General features: G+C 42.3%; 1 protein-coding gene across 1 annotated transcript in view; it reads right to left on the bottom strand.

The window, feature by feature from the left end:
• Window positions 1-10,984: 10,984 nt before the first annotated feature.
• The window catches only part of LOC117513410 (syntaxin-12-like), a 417,092-nt gene continuing 405,591 nt past the window's right edge, over window positions 10,985-22,485 (bottom strand). Inside the window, exon 7 of the mRNA XM_034173594.1 lies at window positions 10,985-11,647. The gene's annotated coding sequence lies outside the window, so the exon portion shown is untranslated. The remainder of the gene's footprint in view (window positions 11,648-22,485) is intronic.

Genomic DNA, 22,485 nt, shown 5'->3' with positions numbered 1-22,485 from the left:
ATTGGCAAAGGCTCACCCACTGATCAGCTCCAGGATGCTCAAAGACAGTCTGGAGTTACCTGTAAGTGCTGTGACAGTTAGAAGACGCCTGTGTGAAGCTAATTTATTTGCAAGAATCCCCCGCAAAGTCCCTCTGTTAAATAAAAGACGTGTAGAAGAGGTTACAATTTGACAAAGAACACATCAACTGGCTTAAAGAGAAATAGGGGAATATTTTGTGGACTGATGAGAGTAAAATTGTTCTTTTGGGGTCCAAGGGCGCAGACAGTTTGTGAAACGACCCCCAAACTCTGAATTCAAGCCACAGTTCACAGTGAAGACAGTGAAGCATGGAGGTGCAAGCATCATGATATGGGCATGTTTCTCCTACTATGGTTTTTGGCCTATATATTGCATACCAGGTATCATAGATCAGTTTGGATATGTCAAAATACTTGAAGAGGTCATGTTGCCTTATGCTGAAGAGGACATGCCCTTGAAATGGGTGTTTCAACAAAACAATGACCCCAAGCACACTAGTAAACGAGCAAAATCTTGGTTCCAAACAAACAAAATTAATGCCTCGTAGATGTGAAGAAATCATGAAAAACTGTGGTTATACAACTAAATACTAGTTTAGTGATTCACAGGATTGCTAAAAAAAGCAGTTTGAACATAATAGTTTTGAGTTTGTAGCGTCAACAGCAGATGCTACTATTATTGTGAACACCCCCTTTTCTACTTTTTTTTACTAATAGCCCAATTTCATAGCCTTAACAGTGTGCATATCATGTATGCTTGGTCTTGTTGGATTTGTGAGAATCTGCTGAATCTACTGGTACCTTGTTTACCATGTAACAATAAGAAATATACTCAAAACCTGGATTAATCTTTTTAGTCACATAGCACTACTATTATTCTGAACACTACTGTATATGTGTGTGTGCGCACAGCCTCTCCAGCCACAGACGGCATGCAAACATGCAGATTTATTGTTTCGTTTTGGCTTCAGTGTCTTTCGTTAGTGCCGTGTGACTGGGGCTTCATTGTTTGGAAAGTCCAATGACCAAAATACCAACATTCTGTGCACAATGAACATGCTTTCACTATTATTTGATTTCTTTGTGCGACTGACATCATTATTCAAGCATTCAACAGACTATCCCTACCTCCATACAACTCCAACCACACACAAGAAAGTTTCTTGACAGTTCTTGTTGTTGAACAAAACCGCATTTCCCTAACCAGACAGAGTTGTGATGTCATCAAGCATCCACGTAGACGCTGTCTAGTGGAAACTTGAAAATGATCCATGTGGACAAAATTACAGTAAGTACATAAACTGAATAAAATCTTATATTTGCTGTGAGTTCAAGTTTAAATGAACTGCATTCAGGAGGTGGAGTATTGAGTTTCAAATATTCTAAATGTTCAATTTTGTCTGAGTCTATTCCAATAACCTGTTTAATAGCAATCCTTTTATTTTCATATAATTGATAATAAAAAAATTTTTTAAACAAAATGAAATTCAAATAATATAATAATAATATAATATAACATATCAATCAAAACATACACTCAACAAAAATATAAACACAACACTTTTGGTTTTGCTCCCATTTTGTATGAGATGAACTCAAAGATCTAAAACTTTTTCCACATACACAATATCACCATTTCTCTCAAATATTGTTCACAAACCAGTCTAAATCTGTGATAGTGAGCACTTCTCCTTTGCTGAGATAATCCATCCCACCTCACAGGTGTGCCATATCAAGATGCTGATTAGACACCATGATTAGTGCACAGGTGTGCCTTAGACTGTCCACAATAAAAGGCCACTCTGAAAGGTGCAGTTTTGTTTTATTTGGGGGGGATACCAGTCAGTATCTGGTGTGACCACCATTTGCCTCATGCAGTGCAACACATCTCCTTCGCATAGAGTTGATCAGGTTGTCAATTGTGGCCTGTGGAATGTTGGTCCACTCCTCTTCAATAGCTGTGCGAAGTTGCTGGATATTGGCAGGAAATGGTACACGCTGTCGTGTACGCCGGTCCAGAGCATCTCAAACATGCTCAATGGGTGACATGTCCGGTGAGTATGCCGGCCATGCAAGAACTGGGACATTTTCAGCTTCCAAGAATTGTGTACAGATCCTTGCAACATGGGGCCGTGCATTATCCTGCTGCAACATGAGGTGATGTTCTTGGATGTATGGCACAACAATGGCCCTCAGGATCTCGTCACGGTATCTCTGTGCATTCAAAATGCCATCAATAAAATGCACCTGTGTTCTTCATCCATAACAGACGCCTGCCCATACCATAACCCCACGGCCACCATGGGCCACTCGATCCACAACATTGACATCAGAAAACCGCTCACCCACACGACACCACACACGCTGTCTGCCATCTGCCCTGAACAGTGTGAACCGGGATTCATCCATGAAGAGAACACCTCTCCAATGTGCCAAACGCCAGCGAATGTGAGCATTTGCCCACTCAAGTCAGTTACGATGACGAACTGGAGTCAGGTCGAGACCCCGATGAGGACGATAAGCATGCAGATGAGCTTCCCTGAGACGGTTTCTGACAGTTTGTGCAGAAATTCTTTGGTTATGCAAACCGATTGTTTCAGCAGCTGTCCGAATGGCTGGTCTCAGACGATCTTGGAGGTGAACATGCTGGATGTGGAGGTCCTGGGCTGGTGTGGTTACACGTGGTCTGCGGTTGTGAGGCTGGTTGGATGTACTGCCAAATTCTCTGAAACGCCTTTGGAGATGGCTTATGGTAGAGAAAAGAACATTCAATACATGAGCAACAGCTCTGGATGACATTCCTGCTGTCAGCATGCCAATTGCACGCTCCCTCAAATCTAGCGACATCTGTGGCATTGTGCTGTGTGATAAAACTGCACCTTTCAGAGTCGCCTTTTATTGTGGGCAGTCTAAGGCACACCTGTGCACTAATCATGGTGTCTAATCAGCATCTTGATATGGCACACCTGTGAGGTGTGATGGATTATCTCAGCAAAGGAGAAGTGCTCACTATCACAGATTTAGACTGGTTTGTGAACAATATTTGAGGGAAATGGTGATATTGTGTATGTGGAAAAAGTTTTAGATCTTTGAGTTCATCTCATACAAAATCGGAGCAAAACCAAAAGTGTTGCATTTATATTTTTGTTGAGTGTAGATCCAAAATAACATAAAACATGCGTATTATCTCCTCAATTCCTTTATTATGAACTTTTTGGGGATTTATTTTCAAAACCTTTATTTTGAAGAGGTTTTTGGTACCATCCCCCGCACACACTAATAATGTCTGTATCCTTGCACTATTCTTCTTGACGCTTCAACACTTAATTCAGTAACTAATATTGTGTTTCACTGAATTTAAGAAAGCAGGGAATTAGTTTGTGGTTAATTTTACAAAACACACTAAGGGCCCCTTCACACACAGCACAAATAAGTAGGAATCAGGGCGAATCACTGCGAAACAGGCCCGAATGAGCAAATCCCAAAAACATCAAGGAAACATTGGGAGAGACACACGGTCAGGCAGGCGTGAATGATGGTTTTGTGGACTCTTGTGCACGTGCACAAACACAGTGCAAGCAGCTGGAGCGTGTTGCACCATATTGTGCCACTGCTGTGGAGAAAAACAATGAAAACCAGCTGGAACGTGTGGCACCACATCGCACCGCTGCTGTGGAGAAAAAATAAAGACCACACACCATATAAAACACCGCAGTGTCCAATAATCCCTCTCACTGAGCGGACAATGCAAGTATGATCTTGCTTGTTAGAGACAGGCAGCTGGAAACCATTCGAAAAATTTATCTGGCTTTCGGTGAAAATTTTACAGGCTTCACAGAGAATAAGGAGTGTTACTACAGCTTTAAGGATGGTCCACAATGGCGCACGGCACGCCGCGCTCCGAGCCGCCATCAAGAGGCAGAAACCACCACATCATTTCTAAACGGATGGCTGTGTGGAGCCCGGACCGTCGTGTGTAATTTCTCTGGTTATCACAAGAGCTGGACATCAGCCATTTTCTGTCAGATTTCACTTTTAACAAGAGATTTTGTCATGGAAAGCCACGCGGAGGCTTTGCGCATCACAACGGAGCTGCTGATGGAGCGAGACAAAGGAACACCTCCGTTTCAGAGTGCCAGAGGACAAGTTGGGACATGCCTATCTCTGCTTTCAGTGCTTACCAGTCGAGTGAGTATAAGAGAAATTGTGGAGAGCTGGGCTTGTCCTATGGAAATGACGCAACCGACAGGCGTGGAAAAACTCACGCATGTGCACGAAGGTTCAAGCGTGGCTGACGTAAAAACATATGAATCAAATCCATATAGTTTTTGAAAAAAATAAAAAGTCTGTTACTTTTCTTACAGACCTTGTACATATTGCATTTGTAAAGGGCTGCAGTGAGTGCACAGAGTGTACTTCGACACACTGTGCCAGGTAAAATGGACCGTCAGATCATGTGTACACTCAGCTGGTGATCTGAATGTCACGTCACCCACATGTGAGCTTGATGAGCTGATTGGGACTCATCCATGTGTGGGACGAAAAGCAACTTGTCATAAAGAAACAATAGTGGCAATAACATTTTATCAGCTACTTTCACTGTTTATGTTCAAGCCACAAATGTCTGGAACATGCGTGTGGTACGCACATGTTGTTGTTGTGAAGACAAACAGATCCCGCACCTGCAGGTGCTGTGGACAGCACAGGCTGGCTTCAGACTTGAGTGCAGGCTGGTGCTCGGTCTCATACCAGCTGTCAAGTCACACCATCTTGAATGTTTCCTTTTTGTTTAAAGCATCAAGGTTGCAGTTCGCTTTCTTTTTCTTTTGTTAGTTTCACTTTTGTTTCGTTCGTTCATGCACTCTGGACTCACAGTGATGGGAGAAGTACAGTCTCATTCGTCCATCTTTTCTCGACGATTTGTGACTCGTTTGCCGTGTGACCAGGCCCTAACACAGTGTGCACTGAGCCATGATTTCCAGCTGTCAGTGTGTGCCTGGACGGCGATCAGCTGAGATGTGCCTTGCTGTACTGTGTGCTCTCAGACATGGCTGGCCGGTTCCCATGTGATTATGTCTGTACATACATATCAGCATTTCATTCTAGTGTGCCTCCCCTGCACACCACGTGTTGTGGGCAGAGGGGGCCGCGAAACACGCACCCCACGTGTTGCGGAGGGGAGGGGCATGAAACACATGCATGCCACGTGTTGTGGAAGGCAGCGGGGGGAGCGTGATGCACACACGCGATACACATGCACACCTCATGTGTTGAGGGGGAGCCGACACTCTAGCATGCCACGTGTGTTGCTTGGCAACAACATACGCATGGGGCACTTAGACAATGTTCACAGTCAGCTTGAAAGTGGTCTTCTGCTCTCTATTTTCATCTTGGCTGCATGACTGACACATAATTTTGTAAGTGCTCCATGACTGGTATTGGATGGTCATGTGTGGCACCTGGAATTTGGCTGACACCTGCTGAGAGAGGGATTAAATGGGCACTCACACGGCACTCTGTCGTTCAGCCGGTGGTGTGTGCAAATGGTTGTGGTGTGGTGTACAGGCATATGAGGCATTACAGGCGCCTACGATTTTTCACAAATGGCATACGATTCCTCCATGTGCCATTCAGCTTCATTCATGCTATGTATGAAGGGGCATTAAGGAACGTTACTTTATTCGATTGCCAACTCCTACCAAGTATGATAATAACCTTGAACAGTGTGACGTTAATCATCAAATGACAGCAACCAAATGTATTAACTCATATCTTTCTTTGTTCAACATCATTTTAAATAGATATACCAACACCAAACTGAATCCTGTTGTTTAGTGTTTTGCAGTGCAAGTAATATCCCTGCCCCCATAAAAGTAAAAAAAAAAAAAACTTCCTACAGACACTGCACTACTAGTATGCATATATTGTGACAGCAACCAGGTTCTTTTATCATGGTGAGATCTCCAAAAAGAATTGAACAGGAAATGGACTTCAAAGTTTAGATGTTGTATTGTAAAGAGTTGTTACACTCATACAGAGTTATCTCAGCCCTGGGATCTTGAACATGGAAACACCTGGAACAAAGAACCCAGATTTTTCTCCTTCACTACCTTTTGTTCCTTCAGCCTAATCCACCCCTATATGGGCAGTCCTTAACCTGGCTTGAATCAGTGTCTATGTGACATGGCTGGAAAGTGTAGTGAAAATAGGTGGCTGTCTGTTCGTGGTGCGTTAATGGTTGTTATGTAAAAAATTTTATAGTGTGTATTTATGTATGTAATGTAGTTTCAGGCAATAAACGAGAGCGTTCCATCATGCTGATTGGTTTTATGGTGAAGTAAACATCAAAGATGCTTTGCTACAAGCTGCGACTGCAGAAACTACTCTGAAAATGGTAATGCAGGCCGTCATCTGAGATGGTATTCCTTGGAGGGCTTCATTGATCAAGTCCAGGTACTTGGTTAGCTTCATTTGGTGAGACATGTCCAGCCTTTCTTCCCAGGGCACTGTGAGCTCTGCCGCTATGATGTTTTTTGTGCTCCTGGACAACAAGACTATGTCTGGTCGAAGTGAGGTTGCTGCCACGTCCTGTGGGAAGACACGCTTCTTCAAATCCATGCTCAGCTCCCAATTGGAGGCATGTTGCAAGGTGGAGGGTAGGTTTTTACCTGCCGTGCTGGTCTTATGAGCAATTTCCCCTTCCCTCACGAATTTTATGGCTTCAGGTGATTGGATCTGCTTGTTATTGACTTTGACCAGCTGCTGCTCCACCCATTTGGTGATGTCCGCAAAAACCTTATCGTGCCTCCATCTATTGCGCCCTTCTGCCAATACCGTTGAAAACACCATACTTTGAACCACCCGAGAAGCTGGCTGTACTCGATGGCCTTAAGCCAGGCGTTCAGCTGGGCTTTGGTAGTGTGGAGGTTGTGGCTGTCCTTTCGGGAGCTGTCGTAATGCTTTCCAAGGCATCGGATCCCTTGATCTTGAATTATTGGGATCTCGGAGCCTTGGATGTAAAATATATTTTCTGTTAGCCTCCCTTTCAGAATGCAATATCAATTAAACATCTATGAAAAGATCAGATGGTTTTATCAATTAGACAAATGTAAAAAGATCAGATAGTTTTACCAAATACAAGGACATTTTGTGCGTCAGCCATTTTGAAAAGCAGTTAGGTTCAGCTCAGATAGTTACAAGGACATTTTGGATGTGCGTCTTCCATTTTGTTATGCAGCAGTTTTATATATATATATATATACAACCCCTGGCAAAAATTATGGAATCACCGGCCTCGGAGGATGTTCATTCAGTTGTTTAATTTTGTAGAAAAATGCAGGAATCACCGGCCTCGGAGGATGTTCATTCAGTTGTTTAATTTTGTAGAAAAATGCAGATCACACACATGACACAAAACTAAAGTCATTTCAAATGGCAACTTTCTGGCTTTAAGAAACACTATAAGAAATCAAGAAAAAAGATTGTGGCAGTCAGTAACGGTTACTTTTTTAGACCAAGCAGAGGAAAAAAATATGGAATCACTCAATTCTGAGGAAAAAATTATGGAATCACCCTGTAAATTTTCATTCCCAAAACTAACACCTGCATCATATCAGATCTGCTCATTAGTCTGCATCTAAAAAGGAGTGATCACACCTTGGAGAGCTGTTGCACCAAGTGGACTGACATGAATCATGGCTCCAACACGAGAGATGTCAGTTGAAACAAAGGAGAGGATTATCAAACTCTTAAAAGAGAGTAAATCATCACGCAATGTTGCAAAAGATGTTGGTTGTTCGCAGTCAGCTGTGTCTAAACTCAGGACCAAATACAAAAAAACATGGGAAAGTTGTTAAAGGCAAACATACTGGTAGACCAAGGAAGACATCAAAGCGTCAAGACAGAAAACTTAAAGCAATATGTCTCAAAAATCCAGAAATGCACAACAAAACAAATGAGGAATAAATGGGAGGAAACTGGAGTCAACGTCTATGACTGAACTGTAAGAAACCGCCTAAAGGAAATGGGATTTACATACAGAAAAGCTAAATGAAAGCCATCATTAACACCTAAACAGAATAAACAAGGTTACAATGGGCTAAGGAAAAGCAATCGTGGACTGTGGATGACTGGATGAAAGTGATATTCAGTGATGAATCTCAAATCTGCATTGGGCAAGGTGATGATGCTGGAACTTTTGTTTGGTGCCGTTCCAGTGAGATTTATAAAGATGACTGCCTGAAGAGAAAATGTAAATTTCCACAGTCATTGATGATATGGGGCTGCATGTCAGGTAAAGGCACTGGGGAGATGGCTGTCATTACATCATCAATAAATGCACGTTTACGTTGATATTTTGGACAATTGAAAGGATGTTTGGGGATGATGAAATCATTTTTCAAGATGATAATGCATCTTGCCATAGAGCAAAAACTGTGAAAACGTTCCTTGCAAAAAGACACATAGGATCAATGTCATGTCAATGTCAACGAGCAGATCTGATTTGATGCAGGTTTTAGTTTGGGGGATGGAAATTTACAGGGTGATTCCATAATTTATTCCTCAGAATTGAGTGATTCCATATTTTTTTCCTCTGCTTGGTCTAAAAAAGTAACAGTTACTGACTGTCACAATCTTTTTTTCTTGATTTCTTATAGTGTTTCTTAAAGCCAGAAAGTTGCCATTTGAAATGACTTTAGTTTTGTGTCATGTCTGTGATCTGCTTTTTTTCCACAAAATTAAACAACTGAATGAACATCCTCCGAGGCCGGTGATTCCATAATTTTTGCCAGGGGTTGTATATATATATATATATATATATATATATAGACAGAGAGAGAGAGAGAGAGATCTATATATATGTACATTTTTATGGGGGGGGGGGGTGAGTAATGATGGCGGAAATCAGTCAGTCCACTCCTGTAACCTCATTCTTGTTGCCACTTCTCCTGTAATAAACCTTCATTAACATTCCAGACACAGAATACGAGTGATAACTTATCCCCAGGCATTGAAATTCCCCTCAGCGAACACCTTCTGAAAGATTTATCCCCTTGTCCATGCTGTATTTACAAAGGCAGCAGTCTATCAGACAGTAAACTGCTGTGAGCAATCACGCTTGTCCAACAAGCTGCAGAAAATTAAACGTAGAATTGAATCAAAATTGAGGGAATCAGACTTTGATTTTTTAAAGTGCCTGTCAAGCTTTTATTTTTCATTATTTTCAGTGAATTGTAAAACAACCATTTGCAAACAACTTTTGTCCCTTAACATTATATGTAAGAAAATGTGTCACTTTTACAATGCATTATGTCTAAAACAAAAGACAGTCTTCAAGCTTTCCCAATTTGTTCACACTTTTGATTCTTTCCTTTGTCAATTAAAACCTCCATTAAAAATGAAAGGCACCAGTGCCAGAGTGAGTGTGGACATAAGAATGTATTCCTGATTGAAGTACTTTGAGAGTTTCAGGCTGCCAGTTCTAAAACCTCAGTGAAGAGATCAGTTTGACAGACAAATCAGTGGGGAAAAAAGCAATTATTTTCTACACCACTGTTGAAGAAAATAGGATGCAGATCACAAAAGGTTGTAGGGCTTGACCCTAAGGCTGCACAGCGTGCTGTCATCCTTATCTGTGCAACGCCTTTGGAGACAACATGCAGCCTGCAGAAATTCAAACCTAACAAAATCACCTATTTCACAAATCAGATTAAGCCTTTTATGATCTTTGCTTCGTACAGCATTTTAGCAAGTGCACCAAAATCATGATCTGTGTGCAGGCCTTGTTTGTCTTTTATGTGTGAATGCATGTATGTTACTGAGCATTTACATCTCAGAAAAAAGTTAAGGCTCCTCTTGTCCGCTTGAAGCAATGTGTTGCACAGTGAAACACAGGTGTCATTGTTGGTTTCCACTTGGTGCAGTTGCCAAATACAGTGCATTCAGAAACTTTTCACAGCGCCTCACGTTTTCCACATTTTGTTATGTTACAGCCTTATGCTTAATTGGAGTCCACCTGTAGTAAATTCAGGACCTTAGTCAAGGAGGTGACCAAGAACCCGACAGTCACTCCATCATAGCTCCAGCATTCCTCTGTGGAGAGAGGAGAACCTTCCAGAAGGACAACCATCTCTACAGCAATCTACCAATCAGGCATGGATTGTAGAATGGCCAAACTTAAGCCACTCCTTAATAAAAGGCACATGGAGGACTCTCAGACCAGGAGAAACAAAAATTCTCTTGTCTGATGAGAAAACATTGACCTATTTGGCGTGACTGCCAGGCATCATGCTTGGCGGAAACCAGGCACCGTCCCTACGGTGAAGTATGGTGGTGGCAGCATCATGCTGTGGGGATATTTTTCAGCGGCAGGAACTGGGAGACTAGTCAGAATTGAGGGAAAGATGAATGCAGCAATGTACAGAGACATCCTGGATGAAAACCTACTCCAGAGCGCTCTTGACCTCAGACTACGGTGATGGTTCATCTTCCAGTAGGACAATGACCCTAAGCACACAGCCAAGATATCAAACAAGTGGCTTCAGGGCAACTCTGTGAATGTCCTTGAGTGACCCAACCAGAGCCCAGACCTGAATCTGATTAAACATCTCTGGAGAGATCTGAAAATTGCTGTTTACCGACACTACCCATCAAAAATTTGCAAAAAAAAAAAAAAACTTTTTTCATGTTGGCATCAGTTTGAAGGGAAAATTAAATTTTAGCCATTTTGGAATAAGGCTACGAGAACAAAATGTAAGTGAAGTGCTGTGAATACTTTCTGGATTCACCGTACATTTTTTTTCCAGATCAACTTTTCTACCACTGGCGAAAACTCTAAATGAGCCACACTTCAAAAACTGAACTGTCAACCTAAAACTGTTATATTAACCACCCTATGAGATTTCAACAAAAAAACAAATACAGAGAAAGCAGGAAGTCTCAATTAACAATAAACATGAAAATTCTTTTGTCAGAATTTTTATTATTTTACTTTCAAAAAAATTCTCTCAACAGGAAATCATTTCATGTTTTGCTGAAACGGCACACTATACTAAATACAACATTTTTGCGCAGTTCAGTATTTAATTGTAGAACGTTTTTTAAAATTGCTCTTTATAACAATTACACTTATTTAATGTGACAGTACTAACAAATAAATACTGATTTCAAGGCAGCAAAAATACTTAAAGGAGCATACAGTGAAGACATTAAAGCTGCCTGGCCATCACCCTGAAACCTCTTTTCCATCTTTACCTGTTTCTCCTGAAAGGTTTAACCCGTTCTATCATGACCCACCCGCAGCGTGGCTTCAGCTTGTTCCTCTGATGTAACCAGCAGACTCACAATTCTGACCTTGGCATGAACAATTACACTGAAGTCAGAAAACAACCACAAGGAGAACAAGAGCAAAACGCTGATTACATGAAAGGCTCAGACTGGAACTGTGGAGCAGCTGGTGCACGGAGATAAGCCTCCATTCCCACACTGATGTAAGTGTAAACAGAGGCTCATATGATGGAGGAGCAGTGTCTTCATAGGGCAGCCCCCTTCTATGGGAAAGCAGCTGCACAGGTCAGGGATCAAGCTGGGTCAGTACGCTGTAGTGACGCGGTAATGACAGCACCCACCTGTAAGACAACAGCCGAACAGACAACAGGCATCAATCAGACAGCGGACGCCACTGCGCTGAGCAACATCAGCCGCACGTGCAACCCTGGCAGGAGCCCCGCTTGTGGCTGCTTTCATTTGTGGATTATTAATTAGTGAGAAACCAATTTGTTCTTTTTATTCTGAAGTGTCACAGGTTTTGGGAAGTAATTTATGATTGGTGGTCAGTGGCTAAGTTTTAATTAAGTCTAGGCCAGAGTTCACAGTGCCGGAGATGGAAGAGGTTCATTAATCACAACGACCAGACTGAGAAAGTACAAGAAAGGCCAAAAGCCCATGTTTGTTTTTTGTGTGTGTGTGTGTGTGTGTTTTAAATTCGGAATTACAGTTAATAATTGGCTGATGAGAAACGTGTCACTGAATTAAGCTGAGCAGAGAAATTAAATTCAGAGGGTCATGTTGACACATGATGATCTGATAAAAGGAACATGGATTAAGAATCAATTCCAGTGCTTCCTACTTCCTAATGAAAGAGTCCTACAATCAACTGAAAGCCTTGTATGTTACTTGTAACCCTTTTTCTGAATCTTTTGCCTCCAGCCTCGAGGGAGTGGCTGCTGCAATAAGCTGATTAAGGCTTCACAACCAAACAGCGTGTTTTTACTGCACTACATTAATTCCATGGTAGACTTATGTGGCCAATGATTTTTGAGTCAAGAAACAGCAAACATCATCAAACACTGCCCCAACTTGGGTAAACTAATTTTATTAAAATCTTATTCATTGAGGACTGAGTACCAACGACTGAATGTCTTTGGTACTAGGTCTCTTCAGACAATCCTTGGTTACTGCTGGAATGAAGTTGTGTCAGATGCACACATACAAACTGATTTTCCATTGTTGTCTGTGAGTCCATTCATCATTCCTCAACTTTCTGTCATGCTCGGCCCCGGCTCGAGGTTATGTCTTGATTCTCTGCGTTATTTCCTCGGTGGTTTCTCGGTTTTACTTTGCATTTGTTTATATTTCATCATGTTAGTATCAGTTTGGTTCTGTTTATTATTTTTCTTTGTTTATGATTTAGTTACTGGTTGAAGTCATTCAGTGTCTTCTTTAGTACTCATGTATTCTTTGGTTTTGCTTTATTTATCATTCATAAAGTGTCAGTTATTCATTGATTTATTCTGTAGTTGGTTATTGTATTTGTTCACTCATGGTCCTTTAAGTTATGTTAGTTTAGTTCTGTTCATCACATTTATTGTATTTTGTTTAGTCACAAGTTTTTGTTATTATTTATCTTCAGTGTTGCTCATCAGATTATGTTCCATTTGTCATTTATTGAATTCTAGATTTTTCAGTTATCTTGTTTTATTTATTGCATAATTCTGTAGTCACCAGGTTTGTTAATTTTCTGTTATACCAGTAGTTTGTTTTGTCACCATCATTGTTTGTATTCTATTTTATGTCTTAGCCAGTATCAGCTCTGTTCTAGTTTGGTTTATTATTAGATTTCTTGTTCTTTCCCCTCTTTTGACTAGTCAAGGCATTTCTTAGTTCTGCCCCGTTTGTTTTGCCCATGCATTATTGTTTGTCAGGAACACATCACATTCAGTTAGTTTTTCTGTCACTTATTTCTCTTGCTTTGCACCGCTTTATTTTGCCCTCCCACACTCTGTTGCCTTTCTTCCCTCTTCTTTGTTTCACAAGGCCACACCTCTTTCCAGAACCTCCCACACACCTGCTTCACATCACCTTGATTAGTTTTCTCCTTATTTACGCCCTCACAGGTCCACAGCTCACTGCCCGGTTGTTGACTCTCCTCACTTTCTTGCCTCTCATTCCTGTCCAGTTTGCTCTTGTGTGTTTTTTGACCTTGCTTGTGTACTCCAACCGCCGCCTTTGCCCTGAACACAGCCTGTTTTTTTGCCTCTGTTTTGCCTGTTTAACTCCTCAGCGCTGTTTGTATGAACTTTGCTCATTTCTGGACCATGACCCAGCCTGCACCATGTCTGATACCGCTGCCTGTAAGTCTGACTAACTGTGTACCGAACCCCATGCCTGGTCACCAGATAAAGCCTTTTATCAATCTAAACCAACCATGCCTGTGAGTCTGCCTTGGTCTCCTCCCATTTCCTGTGTCAAGCCACCACCAGTCCTGACACTTTTATTTGAAATGGATACTTTTCCTAGGGTTCTTCATGGATGCATAAGGATTTTCGACCATCATGTCTTGGCCTATGGGCCTACAAAGTAATGGTACCTGAATTATTCAAATATCAAGACAACTCTAAGGACATAATTTTGCCCAATGCCAGTACATTGAGGATCACAGGCACTATGAGACCTAACTCTGTATTCAACCTGGTCTCACAGCAATTCATGATTCAGCAGCACGAAATATACATTAATCTATTGGTTCATAATATTGGGACGAAAAGCACCTCATTTTCGTCACGGCAGCATGAACTCATTCTAATTCATTCTGTGATGGCTGCACGAAATGAAAGGTGAAGCTGGGGGGAAGAGTAAGTTTAGGTTATGGTTGAGGTTAGGGTCGGGGGTAGGAGTAGGGTTAGGAATAGTGAGTTTAAAAAAACCCTTCACGAAAATCTGACTCATTTCGTTATGGGAGCACGAACAAAAAAAAAAAAACGTGAGACTGGGCTGCTGTATTCATATGGGGGTTTCAAACAGTTCTGTTAGATATGACATTGAGTGCCTCTGAAGATTATTAACTTCACAAAGACTTTGGTCACTTATATAGTGATTCAACAGTAGATCCACAAATGAACATGACAAGGAAATAATTTTTGCTTCAAAAATCTGCTACTGAATTTGACCTTTTTTCTCAAATTTTGATTGCTTACAGTGGTTTAATGGTGCTGAAGATCACAAGAAAATGGAGTCAGCAAACTCAAAAGTAAGCATGAATGTTATGGATATGCAAAGAAAATGCTGAGAAATTAGTCACAATTATTGTGATCCATGCCACAAGTTATTTTGCATTGGCAGGAATATTGTTGTTTCATATACAGTTGTGATCAAACGTTTACATACCCTAGCACCTTTTTTGTGGTTATTTGCCCATTTGTCAGAGAATATGAATATAACAAAAAAAATTGTTTTCACTCATGGTTAGTGGTTCGGTGAATCCATTTATTGTCATACACTGTTTACTCTTTTCAAATCATAATGACAACAGAAACTACCCATATAACCCTGATCAAACGTTTAAATACCCCTGTTCTTAATACCATGTATTGCCCCCTGTAATCTCAGTGACAAGTTGGAGTCTTTTGTGGTAGATGTGGATGAGGCTCTCTGATTGTAAAGCTCCCACTGAATGCATCTTGGACTTTACTGAGATCAGTTACTAAGAAATACAAACAGTATGAAACTCTATAGTAAATCTGCAGTCGACAGTTCTCAAAAACCGAGTGACTGTGCAAGAAGGACAAGAGTGAGGAAAGCTACCAAGACGCCCAGACAACCCAGAAGAAGTTATAGGGTTATGTGGTTGTGATTGGAGAAATTGAGCACAGTGGAAATTTTGCATTTTGCATCACTGGTCTTGCCTTCATAGTGGAGTAGAGCAAAGAAGGATATTCTTTCACCAAAACAGATGCATCTCAGTGCATCTCATCTCATATGTACCTTGTGGTAAATTGTAGCTAAACTTTCAGATCTTCATTTTAAGAAAATCATCCTCTATACCACTTTATCAGGAAGCTGCATAACTGGTGATACAAAATGCAAAGCTTGCACTGTGCACAATTTCTCCAATCACAGCCACGTAAGCCTATAACTTCTTCTGGGTGTCTTGATCAACAGTACTTTAACGTTTCCCATGATCCCCTGACGGCCCCTTGCAGTTCCCAGAATGCACCACGGCACCAGCAGAGTTCCAGTACTTCAACGCAATGTAAACAATGGCTAGCGAGAATGCGGATGGCATTGATTCAGCACCTGTGTTGAACTTCTGCTGTGCCCCGATGTTGTCTTGTTCATGAGGTGTGTTTAGATTGTGCCCTAAACCGGACGCCTGCTGAAACCGACCTTATGCGTAAGTCACGGATCGTGAGACAGGGCGAGACACTGCGAAACAGAGGATAGGAAAGTGTGTGTACAAATATAGGTGTCAACCTGACATCAGAAAGAGCAAAGAGGGTGCAGGTTTCTTTGTAACCACAAGTCCACCAGGTGATTTTATTGATGAACTCATCCCGTCTGCTCATCCTGTCTGCTGTTAAGCAGTGAAATCACCTGTTGGAGTTGGTGGTCACAAAGAAACCTGCACCCTCTTTGTCCTTTCTGGAGTCAGGTTGACAGCTATGCTGGCCGTCTATGCAAACACATCTTGAAAAAGCAAGTAGGTTGCCACACTAAGCATCACTGAGGGGCTGTATCCTGTCCCTGTGATCATTGGGTGGGGTACACCCTGGACAGGCTACCCAACTCCCACAGGGCTACATATACACAGACGAACACATCCACACTTTCTGTCACACCTATTGGACAACAAAATAAAAGTCGGAAATAAGTAACAACCTGTCAGAATGAGGCCATCGCTGAAAGAGATGGAGAAAAGTTAAGCATGTGGAGGAGAGAATAACATGAGCTGGAGGCTGAGTAAGATTGATGAGAGGACGATCAAGTTTGACAGGAGAATGAACATGACTACACTGCAGAGCCCTGGCCCACCAAAAGACCTGAGGCTTACGTCAGATTGGTGATTTTGTGCCCATCTGCACAATGTTTCAGTCCTGACACACTGGGTGGATGCCAATTTAAAGGGAGGAGGAAAGAACAGATTTATGTCAAGGTGGAGTGTGTGTGTGTGTGTGTGTGTGTGTGTGCATGCGTGTTGAGGAGCATATAGGCATTCTTCTCTGTCGAGGCCATGAGGTGACAGTGTTTGCTTGGGTGTGCATAGGGAGGGCACTTTGCCGGTCACAGCTACATCAAAGTTGTGTGTGCCTGTAGAGACACATTTGTTTGACTCCACTGATTTCTCAGCCCACACTCCCTGTCTCTAACCTTCTCTGCTTAGTTAAAACTGTTCTCACCAGAAAATCAGCAGTGCGGATTCTTTTTTCTTCAGGGGTTGGGGAATTGTTGGGGAGGAGGAGACACTGTCTCATCTGTCTTTACAGTTCTTTAGGTTTACCAGTGATTTATATGTTGAGGTAATTCCTCCCTGATGTATTGTGCTTAAGACATCTCCACTGATTGTTGATACAGATGTGTACTTCATGTAGGGTGTTCTTGAGCTGGCTGACTTATGATGGGATACTTCTTCACCAGGGGACAAATTTTTCTTTAATTCACCACAGTGGATGTCACTGGTTTTGCACTAACAAACCTGATCAAGAAATATTGTGTAATGACACACATGAATATAGGACCAGAAGAGCCAGATGCCAGTGACACTGGTGACATTTGTCAGGTGGTTGATGACAATCATCAGAGGACTCATTGCTCCGGACCCACTGTGTGGTGACTGATTATGAGCAATAATCATCTAATCATATAGCAGCCTGCAATGGCCATTATCTAGGGTAAGAAATCTGAGCCATCATTTGTGAATGTACGTACACACAGATTTGTGCGTAACCCCGTGGTCGATGGATGCATGGGCGCATCTGACTCTGTTCTCTGTTGTGTTTCTATAACAGATCACAGATGGATTGGCACAGAAACTTCATTCAGCTACTTCCACAAACTACAAACAGTCAGCTTTAAAATGGCTCCTCCTACTAGTCGATATGTGCCTCACAGCCAATGCGAGAGGCTGGAGAACATCAGATGAGTCTGTCTACTCTTCTCAGTAGACTGATGGTGCTCATTCTGTATGAGACTTTGCTGCAGAGAGCTGCTATGTTTTTTTACTGATATAAATAGAAGAACTGCTTGTAATCTTAAAAAATATCCTTTTCAACTACTAAAAAACAATTTAAATTTTATTCAGTTTTACAAAAGGAATTAAACATTGTCAGGAAAGATGACTTTAAGCTTGCTTTCAGCTTGTTTTCATCTTGGAATATAATACGAGCCATGGAATTAATATACATGCTGTTGGATTAAACTGCACAGTGTTTGGTACCTTCCAGGAGTAAGTGAGGTCATACCGGACTTTTCCATTGCAAATGGGGAGGCCCACGGAATGAACTCGGTGGTGAAGATGAGGGAATGTATCTAAAAATGATTCTAACATGACAAGTATGATCAAATGAAGTAGTAATGTGTTAAAATTAAGAGTTGATTAGAAGATGTATTTTACAAATAAGTGAAATGAATGATTATATGAGTTGTTTTTCATAAAGAGTGCAGAGTCAGAGAAAAAGAGGAAGTGAAGAAGATGTCGCAAGTAGGGCAAGAAAAGCTGATGTTAAACAACTGATCAAATGATTAAGATGTTGGTAAATGAAATGAATAATAAGGAATGAGAATGTTTGTATATGATCATATGAATTGTTTTTATGTGAAAGAGAGTTGTAATGAAATGATTGATTTTGAAGAAATGATTTAAAAGAATGAATTCTCAGAAAAGCTGAAGTGTTAACAGAAAAGAGGAACTTGAAAAATAAGTTACTGGTAGGGGCTGCGGAGATTTCCAGTAAAGCAGAAGGAGAAGGGAGGAGGTTTTGAGGCAACAGCGTCCCCATGGTAACCAAGATCATCTGAGGATGACAAGAGTCAAGAACATATATAACCTGTTGAAACACCAGAAAATGGGGTTATTCTTCCAGGGAGAGGTGCTGTTGCCACTACTCCCCTGCTACGAGGAGATCACAAGACTTGACCATCTTGTGAGCATCAACTGGAATCATGGAGTGAGAGGATTGGAGCCATAAAAGATCATTTGAGAGAGATTTCAACTCCCACTCAGGCCGTCCAGTCACGGAGTAGCAGAACAATGGAGGATAACCACTGGCCTTAAGTCTGAGTGGGGAATGTTCAACGATTTCTCTCTCAAGGAACACCACAGCATACCAGAATGGATTAGATCAACTTTTGGTTGACTGAAGACGGAATAAATTCTTATGTGGATTAACTTCCTGAAGGATTACAATGTCACACAAGGATCGTGGTCAGCTAACGACTAATAGCTGATGAAGAGGAAATCAAGTTCATCGAGCTGGGGACCTTAACCTCGAAAGCCTTCTTCCCTCACTCCTAGAAAAAATAGTTAAGAAGTCAATCCAGTCCCAGTCAAAGTAAGATCAGTCAGAATTATTGAATTAAAAACAAAAATCTCTGCCAATCATTATTCTAATTATACTTGAATTACTGTTGTGAAATTATCACCATATAACCTATTTTGATTATGTTATCGGCACTTGCAAAACCTGCAATAAAATTCCAAGCATGCAGTTAAAGTGTTAAGGCTCGGACATTGGATTATTGATGCTTCTTAAGGTGTAAAAGTTAAGTTTATTGGGTGTACAACATCAAAAGGCTCTAAAAGGTTAGTCTGGTTTTTTAATGAAAATAACACATCCTGGGGACTCACTGTACGAGTCACTAAATTTAAAATCTAGCAACATTCCAAGAGCCCTGATCCATAAGAGGAGAGCTGCCGTTAATGGGTGTAGCCGGTTCGTATCCTGGTTCCTGAGAAGGCTATTTGACCGGGGTGCAAGATCAGCTTCAGTGGCATGGACGTCCAGATGGAGGCAGTGAGCAGCTAGACGAATCTCCTCGCCACCAGCTTGAACAGTCTTTGTGCAGCCCTGCCGGGTAATACCCGTGGAGACACGAAGGTCGGACCCCAGAGACGGAGAGCTGGTTTTACACAAACACACTCATCGGAGGGTGAGCATGTGCCGTGTATCTAAAAAGCGGGATCTGACACGTGGCGCCCAAACAGGGACCTGACGAAGTATAGTCGGGTCCGAGGAAGAATCCTGGCCAAAGGAGAGTCTTTGCCATTGGGTAGGTGGAAAGCCTCTGAGTAGATCACCAGAGGAGACAGTGTTGTGGAGAGTGTCGGCTGATGGCCTGTATAGGTCCAGTAACGGCTTGAAACATATCTGTCCTCCAGAGGTGTGAAAATTTGGAGGCGACCACCAGAAGGATGAAGTAAAGACAACTGGGGTAAGTATCCCAGGGAGCTGGGTTCAAGGACGAGAAGCAGATGTGTCACTGCTGGATCGTCTGGACTGGGAGGAGAAGCAGACGGGGATAACCTGCTGGATCGTCACGAAACGACGAGGAAGGGAAGCAGGCGAGGGAGCCTGCTGGATCGGATCGTCAAGAGAGCAGGTATGAGAGTATACCATGCAAAATGGTGATCTACAAGAGAGAATAGGATCATCAACCCGTGAGGTTCCTGAGGGGAGAAGCGGGAAAAGGAGCAGCTGATTTAGAATTAACCTCTGGAATTAGCGCTGAATAGCCAAGTAGTCTGTCACTCATCCCTGACTCAAGGCGCCAAGAGAGGCTTTGAGAGGCAGACGACTCTAGACGACAAGGACCATAGCTGAAGTCAAGGAGACGACAGTGGTGGAATTGACAATCTCAGCAACCGAGAGAATAAAGGGAGGACAATCATTACGAAACAGTAAGTTTAGTATTAAGAACAAGCAGTGAAAATATGGCTGAAGGAGAGCCAGGACCCATAGCAAACCCTGAATCTGAACATGAAGGGACAAAAGAAGTGGATTTTTGGCCACACAGAGTGGTATTGTATGGACGAGGATATGATACTTGGGCAGAAACAGTTCAAAAATATGTCATAGATCAAAGTGTGGAAACTGATGAAGAATGTTTCAAAGAAGATATGGCAGAAACTATACACACATTAGGGAAATATTATCCAGATAAGCATAAGGAGGGGCAGATCCTGGCCGTTTTGAGGAGCCCACCAGTCCCAAAGGACAAGATGGGGACCAGAGAGTGGCTTGAATGGTGGTGTAAACTTCTCAGAGAAGAGTGGAAAAGAGGACAAATTACCACCTTAATAAGCCCTGAGAAAAGTTATGACTCCGTAGTAAAAATGACAGCTGGGTTGTTGGAAGTAGAGACGGTCCTGGTTGATGTTAAAGCAAAATCAGCATCCGTATATGCTGAGTTTACATCCATGGCAGAACGGCTAAAAGGGTTAGGAAGAATGCTTAAGGAACAATATCCTATAATGGAAGATATGAGTGGAAGTCAGATCCTCGATAATGAAGATGAAGGCAAGATAGACTTCCAGGCCGAATCCGAACAAAGTGATGAGGAACACAAGCCAGAGGTAGGTGGAGATGAATTGATATCCCCGGGAGGTCCTAATCCTGAGGGAAATGGTCAAGAATATAAAAGCCCAGACCAGCTCCACACAAGCTTTGACCCAGAGTGGCCAAAATTGCCCTTGGGAAGTGTGAGAGGAACAACCTCAACAGTTAGAAAACAGACAGAATGCCTGGTTGAGCAGGATAAAAGACGAAGAAGCCTTCAGGGAGTGGTCTGGACAGATATTCCATCAATCGCCGGAATGTGGGCCCAGAAGCTTGGGACAGCTTAAAGCTGAAGAATGTGTTGCCGGACCGAGTTACTATATTAAAGAGGAAGGGCGTTCGCAGGAGATCTTTAAAAAATCTAAGGAAAAAACCCACCATGTATACACTGAATCTGACTACATGGAGGAATTAGACCCTATGCCCGAAGGAACTAAAAAAATGGTGGCCCAAGATGGAAGACGGGCATATCATTATTTTGGCAGTCGTTGGGATATAGATGGAGATAGTCTCATTGTCTTCACAAATCCCAGACTGAAAATTGCCAACCGAAAATTCCGAGCAAAGCTCAAGGAGCGGGCAGGCAGAGAATACCAAGAAGAGCTTAAGAATATAAAGGGGAGAGATCTGGACGGAAGATCGATGGTGATAACAAGTGCACCACAAATGGCTTATCATGCACTCATACATGTGCCCTTTGAAATCTACCCAGGGAGAGAAAATTCGATCGAATACATGGAGGAAATGCTGAAAACTCTGCGAACAGCTATTGATTTGGCCAAAGAACGCCAGCATCGGTGGGTGGTGATATGTGTGGACGGATTACGATCTGGACATATGACATGGGAAGAGGCAGAAAAGGTTGCCATGGCAGCTGTGAACTTACACATGCGCACCCCAGGAGCATGGGGATCAATGAGAGAAATTGTGGTGGTCACTAGCAATGAGCAGGAGCAAGATCGAGTGAGAAGGGCACTTGAAGCGGTGAACCTAGGACCAAGTAGAGCAGGTCCAAGGAAGGGTGCAGTTGGAGCAAGTGGAGTGGCAACTAGTCCCCCGTTAGTGATGCAGGCCATCCCCATGGCGACAAGTGAGAAAAGATCAGTTCATGCTGTGGGAGTGCAGCAACTAAGGATTAAAACCCCACGAGCAACATTAAAACGAGTTACAAGTGGGCTCCAGACTATCATACACCCCACAAGCTCCCAATCTCAGATGAGAGAGCCTTTCCAGGCTCCTCCACCGGATAATGGAGAAGAGGATCCTATATTCATTCCTCTACCTGTCGGAAATGCCAAAGCAACCGGGTCACCCCGAAGGTCAGAACAAAACAGGGACCCACAACCACAAGACCCACATCCTTCCCATGAATCTGATATGGATGATGATCAGGAAAGAGAGTCTGAAGAGGAGATCAATCCACAAGACTCGGAAGAGGATGAACCGCTATCTGTGGTAGGGGAAAGAGAAGTCTCACGCCCAGAACTACGAACTGGACGCTACAGAGGACGAAAGAAAGAAGTTGGGGTGTATAATGTGCGTGTAGCATCAGAGAGAATTGCAAGAGATGTCAGGGTCAAACCAGTGGAGACCCGAGATAAGCGACAAACCTATGCTCCAGAAGTTGGACAAACTGG

The sequence above is a fragment of the Thalassophryne amazonica genome, chromosome 7, assembly GCF_902500255.1.
Source record: "Thalassophryne amazonica chromosome 7, fThaAma1.1, whole genome shotgun sequence".
Lineage (NCBI taxonomy): Eukaryota > Metazoa > Chordata > Actinopteri > Batrachoidiformes > Batrachoididae > Thalassophryne > Thalassophryne amazonica.
The sequence above is the reverse complement of the archived record's forward strand: the minus strand, read 5'-3'. Positions and strand labels throughout refer to the sequence as shown.